The sequence below is a fragment of the Coregonus clupeaformis genome, chromosome 5 (genome assembly GCF_020615455.1).
Source record: "Coregonus clupeaformis isolate EN_2021a chromosome 5, ASM2061545v1, whole genome shotgun sequence".
Classification (NCBI taxonomy): domain Eukaryota; kingdom Metazoa; phylum Chordata; class Actinopteri; order Salmoniformes; family Salmonidae; genus Coregonus; species Coregonus clupeaformis.
This window is the reverse complement of record NC_059196.1, coordinates 13,961,856-13,975,858: the sequence shown is the minus strand read 5'-3', so window position 1 is coordinate 13,975,858 and position 14,003 is coordinate 13,961,856.

Sequence of the window (14,003 nt, the reverse complement as noted above, 5' to 3'; positions counted from 1 at the left end):
CTTCCTACTAGCTTGGAAAGAAAGTACAGAGCAATATCGAAGAGCCCTCACTGCTGCTCGATCATCCTATTTTTCCAACCTAATTGAGGATAATAAGAACAATCGAAAATGTACATTTGATACTGTCGCAAAGCTAATTAAAAAGCAGCATTCCCCAAGAGAGGATGCCTTTCACTTCAGCAGTGATGAATTCATGAACGTCTTCGACGAACAGATCATGATCATTAGAAAGTAAATTACGGACTCCTCTTTGGATCTGCGTATTTTTCCAAAGCTCAGCTGTCCTGAGTCTGCACAAAACTGCCAGGACCTAGGATCAATGGAGACACTCACGTTTTTTAATCCTATATCTCTTGACACATTCATGAAAATAGTCATGGCCTCTAAACTTTCAAGCTGCATACTGGACCCTATTCTAACTAAACTACTGAAAGAGCTACTACCTGTGCTTGGCCCTCCTATGTTGAACATAATAAATGGCTCCCTATCCACTGGATGTGTACCAACCTCACTAAAAGCGGCAGTAATAAAGCCTCTCTTGAAAAAGCCAAATCTTGACCCAGCAAATGTAAAAAACTATCGGCCTATATCGAATCTCCCATTCCTCTCAAACATTTTTGAAAAAGCTGTTGTGCAGCAACTCAATGCCTTCCTGAAGACAAAAAAATTATACAAAACGCTTCAGTCTGGTTTTAGACCACATCATAGCACTGAGACCGCACTCATGAAGGTGGTAAATTACCTTTTAATGGCGTCAGACCAAGGCTCTGCATCTGTCCTCATGCTCCTAGACCTTGGAGCTGTATTTTGACACCATCGATCACCACATTCTTTTGGAGAGATTGGAAATCTTAATTGGTCTACATGGACAAGTTCTTGCCTGGTTTAGATCTTATCTGTCAGAAAGATATCAGTTCGTCTCTGTGGATGGTTTGTCCTTGAACAAATCAATTGTACGTTTCGGTGTTCCTCAAGGTTCCATTTTAGGACCACTATTGTTTTCATTATATATTTTACCTCTTGGTGATGTCATTCGGAAACACAATGTTAACTTTTATTGCTATGTGGACAACACACAGCTCTACATTTCGATGAAACATGGTGAAGCCCCATAATTGCCTACCCTGGAAGCATGTGTTTCAGACATAAGGACGTGGATGGCGGCACATTTTCTACTTTTAAACTCAGACAAAACAGAGATGCTACTTCTAGGTCTCAAGAAAGAAAGAGATCTTCTGTTGGATCTGCCAATTAATCTTGATTGTTGTACAGTCGTCTAAAACAAAACTGTGAAGGACCTCAGCGTTACTCTGGACCCTGATCTCTCTTTTGACGAACATATCAAGAATATGTTAAGGACAGCTTTTTTCCATCTTTGTAACATTGCAAAAATCTGGAACTTTTTGTCCAAATATGATGCAGAAAAGCTAATCCATGCTTTTGTCACTTCTAGATTAAACTACTTCAATGCTCTACTCTCCGGCTACCCGGATAAAGCACTAAATACATTTCAGTTAGTGCTAACACGGCTGCTAGAATCTTGACTAGAACCAAAACATTTGATCATATTACTCCAGTGTTAGCCTCTCAACACTGGCTTCCTATTAAGGCTAGGGCTGATTTCAAGGTTTTACTGCTAATCTATAAAGCATTACATGGGCTTGCTCCTACCTATCTCTCCGATTTGGTCGTGCCGTACATACCTACATGTACGCTACGGTCACAAGACGCAGGCCTCCTTATTGTCCCTAGAATGTCTAAGCAAACAGCTGGAGGCAGGGCTTTCTCCTATAGAGCTCAATTTTTATGGAATAGTCTGCCTATCCATGTGAGAGACGCAGACTCGGTCTCGACCTTTAAGTCTTTACTGAAGACTCATCTCTTCAGTAGGTCCTATGATTGAGTGTAGTCTGGCCCAGGGGTTTGAAGGTGAACGGAAAGGCACTGGAGCAACAAACCGCCCTTGCTGTGTCTGCCTGGCCAGTTCCTGTCTCTCCATTGGGATTCTCTGCCTCTGACCCTATTACGGGGGCTAAGTCACTGGCTTACTGGTGCTTTCCATGCCGTCCCTAGGACGGGTGCATCACTTGAGTGGATTGAGTCACTGACGTGATCTTCCTGTCCGGTTTGTCGCCCCCTCGGGCTCGTGCAGTGGAGGAGATCTTTGTGGGCTATACTCAGCCTTGTCTCAGGGTAGTAGGTTGATGGTCTGTTGATATTCCTCTGGTGGTGTGGGGGCTGTGCTTTGGCAAAGTGGGTGGGGTTATAGCCTGCCTGTTTGGCCCTGTCCGGGGGTATCGTCGGACGGGGCCACAGTGTCTCCCGACCCCCTCCGTCTCAGCCTCCAGTATCTATGCTGCAATAGTCTATGTGCCGGGGGGCTAGGGTCAGTCTGGTATATCTGGTGTTATTCTCCTGTCTTATCCTCTGTGAATTTAAGTATGCTCCCTCTAATTCTCTCTCTCTCTCCCTCTCTCCCTCCCATCCCGGAGGACCTGAGCCCTAGGACCATGCCTCAGGACTACCTGGCCTGATGACTCCTTGCTGTCCCCAGTCCACCTGGTCGTGCTGCTGCTCCAGTTTCCACTCTTCTGCCTGCGGCTATGGAACCCTGACCTGTTCACTGGACGTGCTACCTTGTACCAGACCTGCTGTTTTCAACTCTCTCTCTTTACCGCACCTGCTATTTCAACCTCTAAATGCCTGGCTATGAAAAGCCAAGTGACATTTACTCCTGGTGTACTGACCTGTTGCAACCTCTACAACCACTGTGATTATTATTTGACCCTGCTGGTCATCTATGAAATATCTTTTATACCCACAGTCAACTATACATGCCCAAAAAAAACAGACTTGCCATGTCCCTGCGTACAGTCGTAACCGTTGGAGAGGTGTGGCCCTTTGCACAACGATGGATGGGCACAATATCTAGTCCTGGCTGATGGAACTCGGATACCTCCCCCCAATACACATGCACAATAATCCCCAATGGAGAACCTTCACCCCAGACACCTCTGTATAGTCAGTCTGTTGTGTTATGATATGCCGCCAAGACAATATTATGCCCCCTCTCTGCCTCCTCTCTGACCCCTCGTTTCACAAATAAAAGCTAATATAAGGTGGCAAAGTCTATGCTACATTGTAAAGCACTAGATGAAAATGCCTGTTATATCACTGCAACATTATTTCCAGGTGAATAAAAAGGAGAGCAGTAGTTGATTAAATCAATCAAAGACCAATCCAGTTTAATACAATAATTCAGGGAGACGTCTCTGAAACAGAAGCATAGACAATGTCTAACGGGCCTCTTGTTGACTGGCCCTTTTAAGACGGTACTAAATGTTCTGTAAACATCAACCGAGAGGCTTGTACAAAGTCAAAACAAAAGACAGTAACTTTGCCAGCTGCTACAGAATCACACAGTGTTCATAATGTCATCAATACAATAATAATCAGTGTGTCCTCGGTCCTTACACCTTCAGTAGCTCTGGCATCAAACACTATCAAATGATATGAGTACAATCCATGACTTTCAGTATCAGTAAGTCTAGTGACCATCAACCCGAACACAAATGAGTGTAACAAATAGAGCACTGGAAATCATGTGTGTTCCAGAAAGGGAAAACATAAATATAGTTATGATATGGGGGGTAGTTTAGTGTGAGGCACATATATATTTTTGTTTATTATAGATGGACAACATACTACACTTCCACACCTCATCCCCAGGTGGCAGCACCAGCCGGGTCAGGGGGTTAGCTCTGCCAGGAAGCCTTGATAATTACTTAGTTGTGGGTGTTCAGGTTTTATTGACGGTTCCAAAATGGCAGCATCCATGGAAATGTTGCTTGAATCTGAAAGGAATGGAAAATGGAAAATGATGAAATCAACGAATGGAACGAAACAAGCAAAGGTTGTAGTGGAAGACAAGGATCTGTCCAATACTGCATTTCTTGTTGGACTGCATTTTCTGGACAAGGAGGTTCATTTGGAAGATCCCATTTGTGCTATTGAAGACGGTGAAGAGAGCAGTGGGAAAGATTAATTAAATCAAGGTGACTAGAAGAGGCCTTGTTTTGGTTAATTGTGTAGATGAAGAACCGAAGAAGTGTGCACTGGATCTGGCAAAATTGCCCACGTCGGAAGTAACATGTATTATATATGAAGTGTCGTTAGATCTAGATGTCGAGTACCTCATTCAGAAAATCCCAGGAGTGGTCAGTGCACCTGACCCGTATGGTAAAAGGAAGGAAGGAGAAAAGCCTATCGATACTGTTGTTTGAGGAGACTCTACCTGCACAGTGTGGGAATTGCAAAAGATATGGCCACATGTCAAATGTTTGCAGATGGGAGAAGTACGTTATTGAAGAATCTGTGTGAATGGAAAATATTGCATATGTGGTAAGGATAATACTCCAGACTTTTTTGAGTGCTTTGTTAGGGTGAATGAGGTCGAGGTGTCAAGGATCAGAGCTGTACAGCAGATATCCTATGTGGAGGCGGTGAAGAGAGTTGAAGGGGTAAGAGGCCACAGTGCTGAAGAAGATATGGCGGTGGATGCACCACAACCAGTTGCAAATGTTTTAAGTCAATTAAATGATCTGGATACACTCATTGTGAAGAATGTGGATTTTGTAGCATTTATAGCCACAGTTATTAATTGTACTGTACAAGTGTCTAAGAAGTCCAATAAGCAGGACATCATTATAACTGCAGCTGAGACATTTTTGGGGCTCCCAAGACTTCACGGAAAAAGCACTGGAAGGACTACTGTCACCAAGAAAATGTCCCTCACAGGATCCTTCTGAGCCTGTGTAAGGACCTGATTAGAATGTTGGATTTTAACAGAGGAGCATTTCTTTTTGATAGTTTGTATGATTATTTTTTACCCCTAATTATCTCAGCCTCCAGTATCTATGCTGCAATAGTCTGTGTGCCGGGGGGCTAGGGTCAGTCTGTTATATCTGGTATTATTCTCCTGTCTTATCCTATGTGAATTTAAGTATGCTCCCTCTAATTCTCTCTCTCTCTCCCTCTCTCCCTCCCATCCCGGAGGACCTGAGCCCTAGGACCATGCCTCAGGACTACCTGGCCTGATGACTCCTTGCTGTCCCCAGTCCACCTGGTTGTGCTGCTGCTCCAGTTTCCACTCTTCTGCCTGCGGCTATGGAACCCTGACCTGTTCACCGGACATGCTACCTTGTCCCAGACCTGCTGTTTTCAACTCTCTCTCTTTACCGCACCTGCTATTTCAACCTCTAAATGCCTGGCTATGAAAAGCCAAGTGACATTTACTCCTGATGTACTGACCTGTTGCAACCTCTACAACCACTGTGATTATTATTTGACCCTGCTGGTCATCTATGAGACATTTTTTATACACACAGTCAACTATACATGCCCGAAAAAAACAGACTTGCCATGTGCCTGCGTACAGTCGTAAACCGTTGGAGAGGTGTGGCCCTTTGCACAACGATGGATGGGCACAATATCTAGTCCTGGCTGATGGAACTCGGATAACTCCCCCAATACACATGCACAATAATCCCCAATGGAGAACCTTCACCCCAGACACCTCTGTATAGTCAGTCTGTTGTGATATGATATGCCGCCAAGACAATATTATGGCCCCTCTCTGCCTCCTCTCTGACCCCACGTTTCACAAATAAAAGCTAATATAAGGTGGCAAAGTCTATGCTACATTGTAAAGCACTAGATGAAAATGCCTGTTATATCACCGCAACATAATTTCCAGGTGAATAAAAAGGAGAGCAGTAGTTGATCAAATCAATCAAAGACCAATCCAGTTTAATACAATAATTAAGGGAGACGTCTCTGAAACAGAAGCATAGACAATGTCTAACGGGCCTCTTATTGACTGGCCCTTTTAAGACGGTACTAAATGTTCTGTAAACATCAACCGAGAGGCTTGTACAAAGTCAAAACAAAAGACAGTATCTTTGCCAGCTGCTACAGAATCACACAGTGTTCATAATGTCATCAATACAATAATAATCAGTGTGTCCTCGGTCCTTACACCTTCAGTAGCTCTGGCATCAAACACTATCAAATGATATGAGTACAATCCATGACTTTCAGTATCAGTAAGTCTAGTGACCATCAACCCGAACACAAATGAGTGTAATTAATAGAGCACTGGAAATCATGTGTGTTCCAGAAAGGGAAAACATAAATATAGTTATGATATGGGGGGTAGTTTAGTGTGAGGCACATATATATTTTTGTTCAGTATAGATGGACAACATACTACACTTCCACACCTCATCCCCAGGTGGCAGCACCAGCCGGGTCAGGGGGTTAGCTCTGCCAGGAAGCCTTGATAATTACTTAGTTGTGGGTGTTCAGGTTTTATTGACGGTTCCAAAATGGCAGCATCCATAGAAATGTTGCTTGAATCTGAAAGGAATGGAAAATGGAAAATGATGAAATCAACGAATGGAACGAAACAAGCAAAGGTTGTAGTGGAAGACAAGGATCTGTCCAATACTGCATTTCTTGTTGGACTGCGTTTTCTGGACAAGGAGGTTCATTTGGAAGATCCCATTTGTGCTATTGAAGACGGTGAAGTGAGCAGTGGGAAAGATTAATTAAATCAAGGTGACTAGAAGAGGCCTTGTTTTGGTTAATTGTGTAGATGAAGAACCGAAGAAGTGTGCACTGGATCTGGCAAAATTGCCCACGTCGGAAGTAACATGTATTATATATGAAGTGTCGTTAGATCTAGATGTCGAGTACCTCATTCAGAAAATCCCAGGAGTGGTCAGTGCACCTGACCCGTATGGTAAAAAGAAGGAAGGAGAAAAGCCTATCGATACTGTTGTTTGAGGAGACTCTACCTGCACAGTGTGGGAATTGCAAAAGATATGGCCACATGTCAAATGTTTGCAGATGGGAGAAGTATGTTATTGAAGAATCTGTGAATGGAAAATATTCCATATGTGGTAAGGATAATACTCCAGACTTTTTTGAGTGCTTTGTTAGGGTGAATGAGGTCGAGGTGTCAAGGATCAGAGCTGTACAGCAGATATCCTATGTGGAGGCGGTGAAGAGAGTTGAAGGGGTAAGAGGCCACAGTGCTGAAGAAGATATGACGGTGGATGCACCACAACCAGTTGCAAATGTTTTAAGTCAATTAAATGATCTGGATACACTCATTGTGAAGAATGTGGATTTTGTAGCATTTATAGCCACAGTTATTAATTGTACTGTACAAGTGTCTAAGAAGTCCAATAAGCAGGACATCATTATAACTGCAGCTGAGACATTTTTGGGGCTCCCAAGACTTCACGGAGAAAGCACTGGAAGGACTACTGTCACCAAGAAAATGTCCCTCACAGGATCCTTCTGAGCCTGTGTAAGGACCTGATTAGAATGTTGGATTTTAACAGAGGAGCATTTCTTTTTGATAGTTTGTATGATTATTTTTTACCCCTAATTATCTCAGCCTCCAGTATCTATGCTGCAATAGTCTGTGTGCCGGGGGGCTAGGGTCAGTCTGTTATATCTGGTATTATTCTCCTGTCTTATCCTATGTGAATTTAAGTATGCTCCCTCTAATTCTCTCTCTCTCTCCCTCTCTCCCTCCCATCCCGGAGGACCTGAGCCCTAGGACCATGCCTCAGGACTACCTGGCCTGATGACTCCTTGCTGTCCCCAGTCCACCTGGTTGTGCTGCTGCTCCAGTTTCCACTCTTCTGCCTGCGGCTATGGAACCCCTGACCTGTTCACCGGACATGCTACCTTGTCCCAGACCTGCTGTTTTCAACTCTCTCTCTTTACCGCACCTGCTATTTCAACCTCTAAATGCCTGGCTATGAAAAGCCAAGTGACATTTACTCCTGATGTACTGACCTGTTGCAACCTCTACAACAACTGTGATTATTATTTGACCCTGCTGGTCATCTATGAGCCATTTTTTATACACACAGTCAACTATACATGCCCGAAAAAAACAGACTTGCCATGTGCCTGCGTACAGTCGTAAACCGTTGGAGAGGTGTGGCCCTTTGCACAACGATGGATGGGCACAATATCTAGTCCTGGCTGATGGAACTCGGATAACTCCCCCAATACACATGCACAATAATCCCCAATGGAGAACCTTCACCCCAGACACCTCTGTATAGTCAGTCTGTTGTGATATGATATGCCGCCAAGACAATATTATGGCCCCTCTCTGCCTCCTCTCTGACCCCACGTTTCACAAATAAAAGCTAATATAAGGTGGCAAAGTCTATGCTACATTGTAAAGCACTAGATGAAAATGCCTGTTATATCACCGCAACATAATTTCCAGGTGAATAAAAAGGAGAGCAGTAGTTGATCAAATCAATCAAAGACCAATCCAGTTTAATACAATAATTCAGGGAGACGTCTCTGAAACATAAGCATAGACAATGTCTAACGGGCCTCTTATTGACTGGCCCTTTTAAGACGGTACTAAATGTTCTGTAAACATCAACCGAGAGGCTTGTACAAAGTCAAAACAAAAGACAGTAACTTTGCCAGCTGCTACAGAATCACACAGTGTTCATAATGTCATCAATACAATAATAATCAGTGTGTCCTCGGTCCTTACACCTTCAGTAGCTCTGGCATCAAACACTATCAAATGATATGAGTACAATCCATAACATTCAGTATCAGTAAGTCTAGTGACCATCAACCCGAACACAAATGAGTGTAACAAATAGAGCACTGGAAATCATGTGTGTTCCAGAAAGGGAAAACATAAATATAGTTATGATATGGGGGGTAGTTTAGTGTGAGGCACATATATATTTTTGTTCAGTATAGATGGACAACATACTACACTTCCACACCTCATCCCCAGGTGGCAGCACCAGCCGGGTCAGGGGGTTAGCTCTGCCAGGAAGCCTTGATAATTACTTAGTTGTGGGTGTTCAGGTTTTATTGACGGTTCCAAAATGGCAGCATCCATGGAAATGTTGCTTGAATCTGAAAGGAATGGAAAATGGAAAATGATGAAATCAACGAATGGAACGAAACAAGCAAAGGTTGTAGTGGAAGACAAGGATCTGTCCAATACTGCATTTCTTGTTGGACTGCGTTTTCTGGACAAGGAGGTTCATTTGGAAGATCCCATTTGTGCTATTGAAGACGGTGAAGTGAGCAGTGGGAAAGATTAATTAAATCAAGGTGACTAGAAGAGGCCTTGTTTTGGTTAATTGTGTAGATGAAGAACCGAAGAAGTGTGCACTGGATCTGGCAAAATTGCCCACGTCGGAAGTAACATGTATTATATATGAAGTGTCGTTAGATCTAGATGTCGAGTACCTCATTCAGAAAATCCCAGGAGTGGTCAGTGCACCTGACCCGTATGGTAAAAGGAAGGAAGGAGAAAAGCCTATCGATACTGTTGTTTGAGGAGACTCTACCTGCACAGTGTGGGAATTGCAAAAGATATGGCCACATGTCAAATGTTTGCAGATGGGAGAAGTATGTTATTGAAGAATCTGTGAATGGAAAATATTCCATATGTGGTAAGGATAATACTCCAGACTTTTTTGAGTGCTTTGTTAGGGTGAATGAGGTCGAGGTGTCAAGGATCAGAGCTGTACAGCAGATATCCTATGTGGAGGCGGTGAAGAGAGTTGAAGGGGTAAGAGGCCACAGTGCTGAAGAAGATATGATGGTGGATGCACCACAACCAGTTGCAAATGTTTTAAGTCAATTAAATGATCTGGATACACTCATTGTGAAGAATGTGGATTTTGTAGCATTTATAGCCACAGTTATTAATTGTACTGTACAAGTGTCTAAGAAGTCCAATAAGCAGGACATCATTATAACTGCAGCTGAGACATTTTTGGGGCTCCCAAGACTTCACGGAGAAAGCACTGGAAGGACTACTGTCACCAAGAAAATGTCCCTCACAGGATCCTTCTGAGCCTGTGTAAGGACCTGATTAGAATGTTGGATTTTAACAGAGGAGCATTTCTTTTTGATAGTTTGTATGATTATTTTTACCCCTAATTATCTCAGCCTCCAGTATCTATGCTGCAATAGTCTGTGTGCCGGGGGCTAGGGTCAGTCTGTTATATCTGGTATTATTCTCCTGTCTTATCCTATGTGAATTTAAGTATGCTCCCTCTAATTCTCTCTCTCTCTCCCTCTCTCCCTCCCATCCCGGAGGACCTGAGCCCTAGGACCATGCCTCAGGACTACCTGGCCTGATGACTCCTTGCTGTCCCCAGTCCACCTGGTTGTGCTGCTGCTCCAGTTTCCACTCTTCTGCCTGCGGCTATGGAACCCCTGACCTGTTCACCGGACATGCTACCTTGTCCCAGACCTGCTGTTTTCAACTCTCTCTCTTTACCGCACCTGCTATTTCAACCTCTAAATGCCTGGCTATGAAAAGCCAAGTGACATTTACTCCTGATGTACTGACCTGTTGCAACCTCTACAACAACTGTGATTATTATTTGACCCTGCTGGTCATCTATGAGCCATTTTTTATACACACAGTCAACTATACATGCCCGAAAAAAACAGACTTGCCATGTGCCTGCGTACAGTCGTAAACCGTTGGAGAGGTGTGGCCCTTTGCACAACGATGGATGGGCACAATATCTAGTCCTGGCTGATGGAACTCGGATAACTCCCCCAATACACATGCACAATAATCCCCAATGGAGAACCTTCACCCCAGACACCTCTGTATAGTCAGTCTGTTGTGATATGATATGCCGCCAAGACAATATTATGGCCCCTCTCTGCCTCCTCTCTGACCCCACGTTTCACAAATAAAAGCTAATATAAGGTGGCAAAGTCTATGCTACATTGTAAAGCACTAGATGAAAATGCCTGTTATATCACCGCAACATAATTTCCAGGTGAATAAAAAGGAGAGCAGTAGTTGATCAAATCAATCAAAGACCAATCCAGTTTAATACAATAATTCAGGGAGACGTCTCTGAAACAGAAGCATAGACAATGTCTAACGGGCCTCTTGTTGACTGGCCCTTTTAAGACGGTACTAAATGTTCTGTAAACATCAACCGAGAGGCTTGTACAAAGTCAAAACAAAAGACAGTAACTTTGCCAGCTGCTACAGAATCACACAGTGTTCATAATGTCATCAATACAATAATAATCAGTGTGTCCTCGGTCCTTACACCTTCAGTAGCTCTGGCATCAAACACTATCAAATGATATGAGTACAATCCATAACATTCAGTATCAGTAAGTCTAGTGACCATCAACCCGAACACAAATGAGTGTAACAAATAGAGCACTGGAAATCATGTGTGTTCCAGAAAGGGAAAACATAAATATAGTTATGATATGGGGGTAGTTTAGTGTGAGGCACATATATATTTTTGTTCAGTATAGATGGACAACATACTACACTTCCACACCTCATCCCCAGGTGGCAGCACCAGCCGGGTCAGGGGGTTAGCTCTGCCAGGAAGCCTTGATAATTACTTAGTTGTGGGTGTTCAGGTTTTATTGACGTTTCCAAAATGGCAGCATCCATGGAAATGTTGCTTGAATCTGAAAGGAATGGAAAATGGAAAATGATGAAATCAACGAATGGAACGAAACAAGCAAAAGTTGTAGTGGAAGACAAGGATCTGTCCAATACTGCATTTCTTGTTGGACTGCGTTTTCTGGACAAGGAGGTTCATTTGGAAGATCCCATTTGTGCTATTGAAGACGGTGAAGAGAGCAGTGGGAAAGATTAATTAAATCAAGGTGACTAGAAGAGGCCTTGTTTTGGTTAATTGTGTAGATGAAGAACCGAAGAAGTGTGCACTGGATCTGGCAAAATTGCCCACGTCGGAAGTAACATGTATTATATATGAAGTGTCGTTAGATCTAGATGTCGAGTACCTCATTCAGAAAATCCCAGGAGTGGTCAGTGCACCTGACCCGTATGGTAAAAGGAAGGAAGGAGAAAAGCCTATCGATACTGTTGTTTGAGGAGACTCTACCTGCACAGTGTGGGAATTGCAAAAGATATGGCCACATGTCAAATGTTTGCAGATGGGAGAAGTATGTTATTGAAGAATGGAAAATATTCCATATGTGGTAAGGATAATACTCCAGACTTTTTTGAGTGCTTTGTTAGGGTGAATGAGGTCGAGGTGTCAAGGATCAGAGCTGTACATCAGATATCCTATGTGGAGGCGGTGAAGAGAGTTGAAGGGGTAAGAGGCCACAGTGCTGAAGAAGATATGGCGGTGGATGCACCACAACCAGTTGCAAATGTTTTAAGTCAATTAAATGATCTGGATACACTCATTGTGAAGAATGTGGATTTTGTAGCATTTATAGCCACAGTTATTAATTGTACTGTACAAGTGTCTAAGAAGTCCAATAAGCAGGACATCATTATAACTGCAGCTGAGACATTTTTGGGGCTCCCAAGACTTCACGGAGAAAGCACTGGAAGGACTACTGTCACCAAGAAAATGTCCCTCACAGGATCCTTCTGAGCCTGTGTAAGGACCTGATTAGAATGTTGGATTTTAACAGAGGAGCATTTCTTTTTGATAGTTTGTATGATTATTTTTTTACCCCTAATTATCTCAGCCTCCAGTATCTATGCTGCAATAGTCTGTGTGCCGGGGGCTAGGGTCAGTCTGTTATATCTGGTATTATTCTCCCTGTCTTATCCTATGTGAATTTAAGTATGCTCCCTCTAATTCTCTCTCTCTCTCCCTCTCTCCCTCCCATCCCGGAGGACCTGAGCCCTAGGACCATGCCTCAGGACTACCTGGCCTGATGACTCCTTGCTGTCCCCAGTCCACCTGGTTGTGCTGCTGCTCCAGTTTCCACTCTTCTGCCTGCGGCTATGGAACCCTGACCTGTTCACCGGACATGCTACCTTGTCCCAGACCTGCTGTTTTCAACTCTCTCTCTTTACCGCACCTGCTATTTCAACCTCTAAATGCCTGGCTATGAAAAGCCAAGTGACATTTACTCCTGATGTACTGACCTGTTGCAACCTCTACAACAACTGTGATTATTATTTGACCCTGCTGGTCATCTATGAGCCATTTTTTATACACACAGTCAACTATACATGCCCGAAAAAAACAGACTTGCCATGTGCCTGCGTACAGTCGTAAACCGTTGGAGAGGTGTGGCCCTTTGCACAACGATGGATGGGCACAATATCTAGTCCTGGCTGATGGAACTCGGATAACTCCCCCCAATACACATGCACAATAATCCCCAATGGAGAACCTTCACCCCAGACACCTCTGTATAGTCAGTCTGTTGTGATATGATATGCCGCCAAGACAATATTATGGCCCCTCTCTGCCTCCTCTCTGACCCCACGTTTCACAAATAAAAGCTAATATAAGGTGGCAAAGTCTATGCTACATTGTAAAGCACTAGATGAAAATGCCTGTTATATCACCGCAACATAATTTCCAGGTGAATAAAAAGGAGAGCAGTAGTTGATCAAATCAATCAAAGACCAATCCAGTTTAATACAATAATTCAGGGAGACGTCTCTGAAACAGAAGCATAGACAATGTCTAACGGGCCTCTTGTTGACTGGCCCTTTTAAGACGGTACTAAATGTTCTGTAAACATCAACCGAGAGGCTTGTACAAAGTCAAAACAAAAGACAGTATCTTTGCCAGCTGCTACAGAATCACACAGTGTTCATAATGTCATCAATACAATAATAATCAGTGTGTCCTCGGTCCTTACACCTTCAGTAGCTCTGGCATCAAACACTATCAAATGATATGAGTACAATCCATGACTTTCAGTATCAGTAAGTCTAGTGACCATCAACCCGAACACAAATGAGTGTAATTAATAGAGCACTGGAAATCATGTGTGTTCCAGAAAGGAAAACATAAATATAGTTATGATATGGGGGGTAGTTTAGTGTGAGGCACATATATATTTTTGTTCAGTATAGATGGACAACATACTACACTTCCACACCTCATCCCCAGGTGGCAGCACCAGCCGGGTCAGGGGGTTAGCTCTGC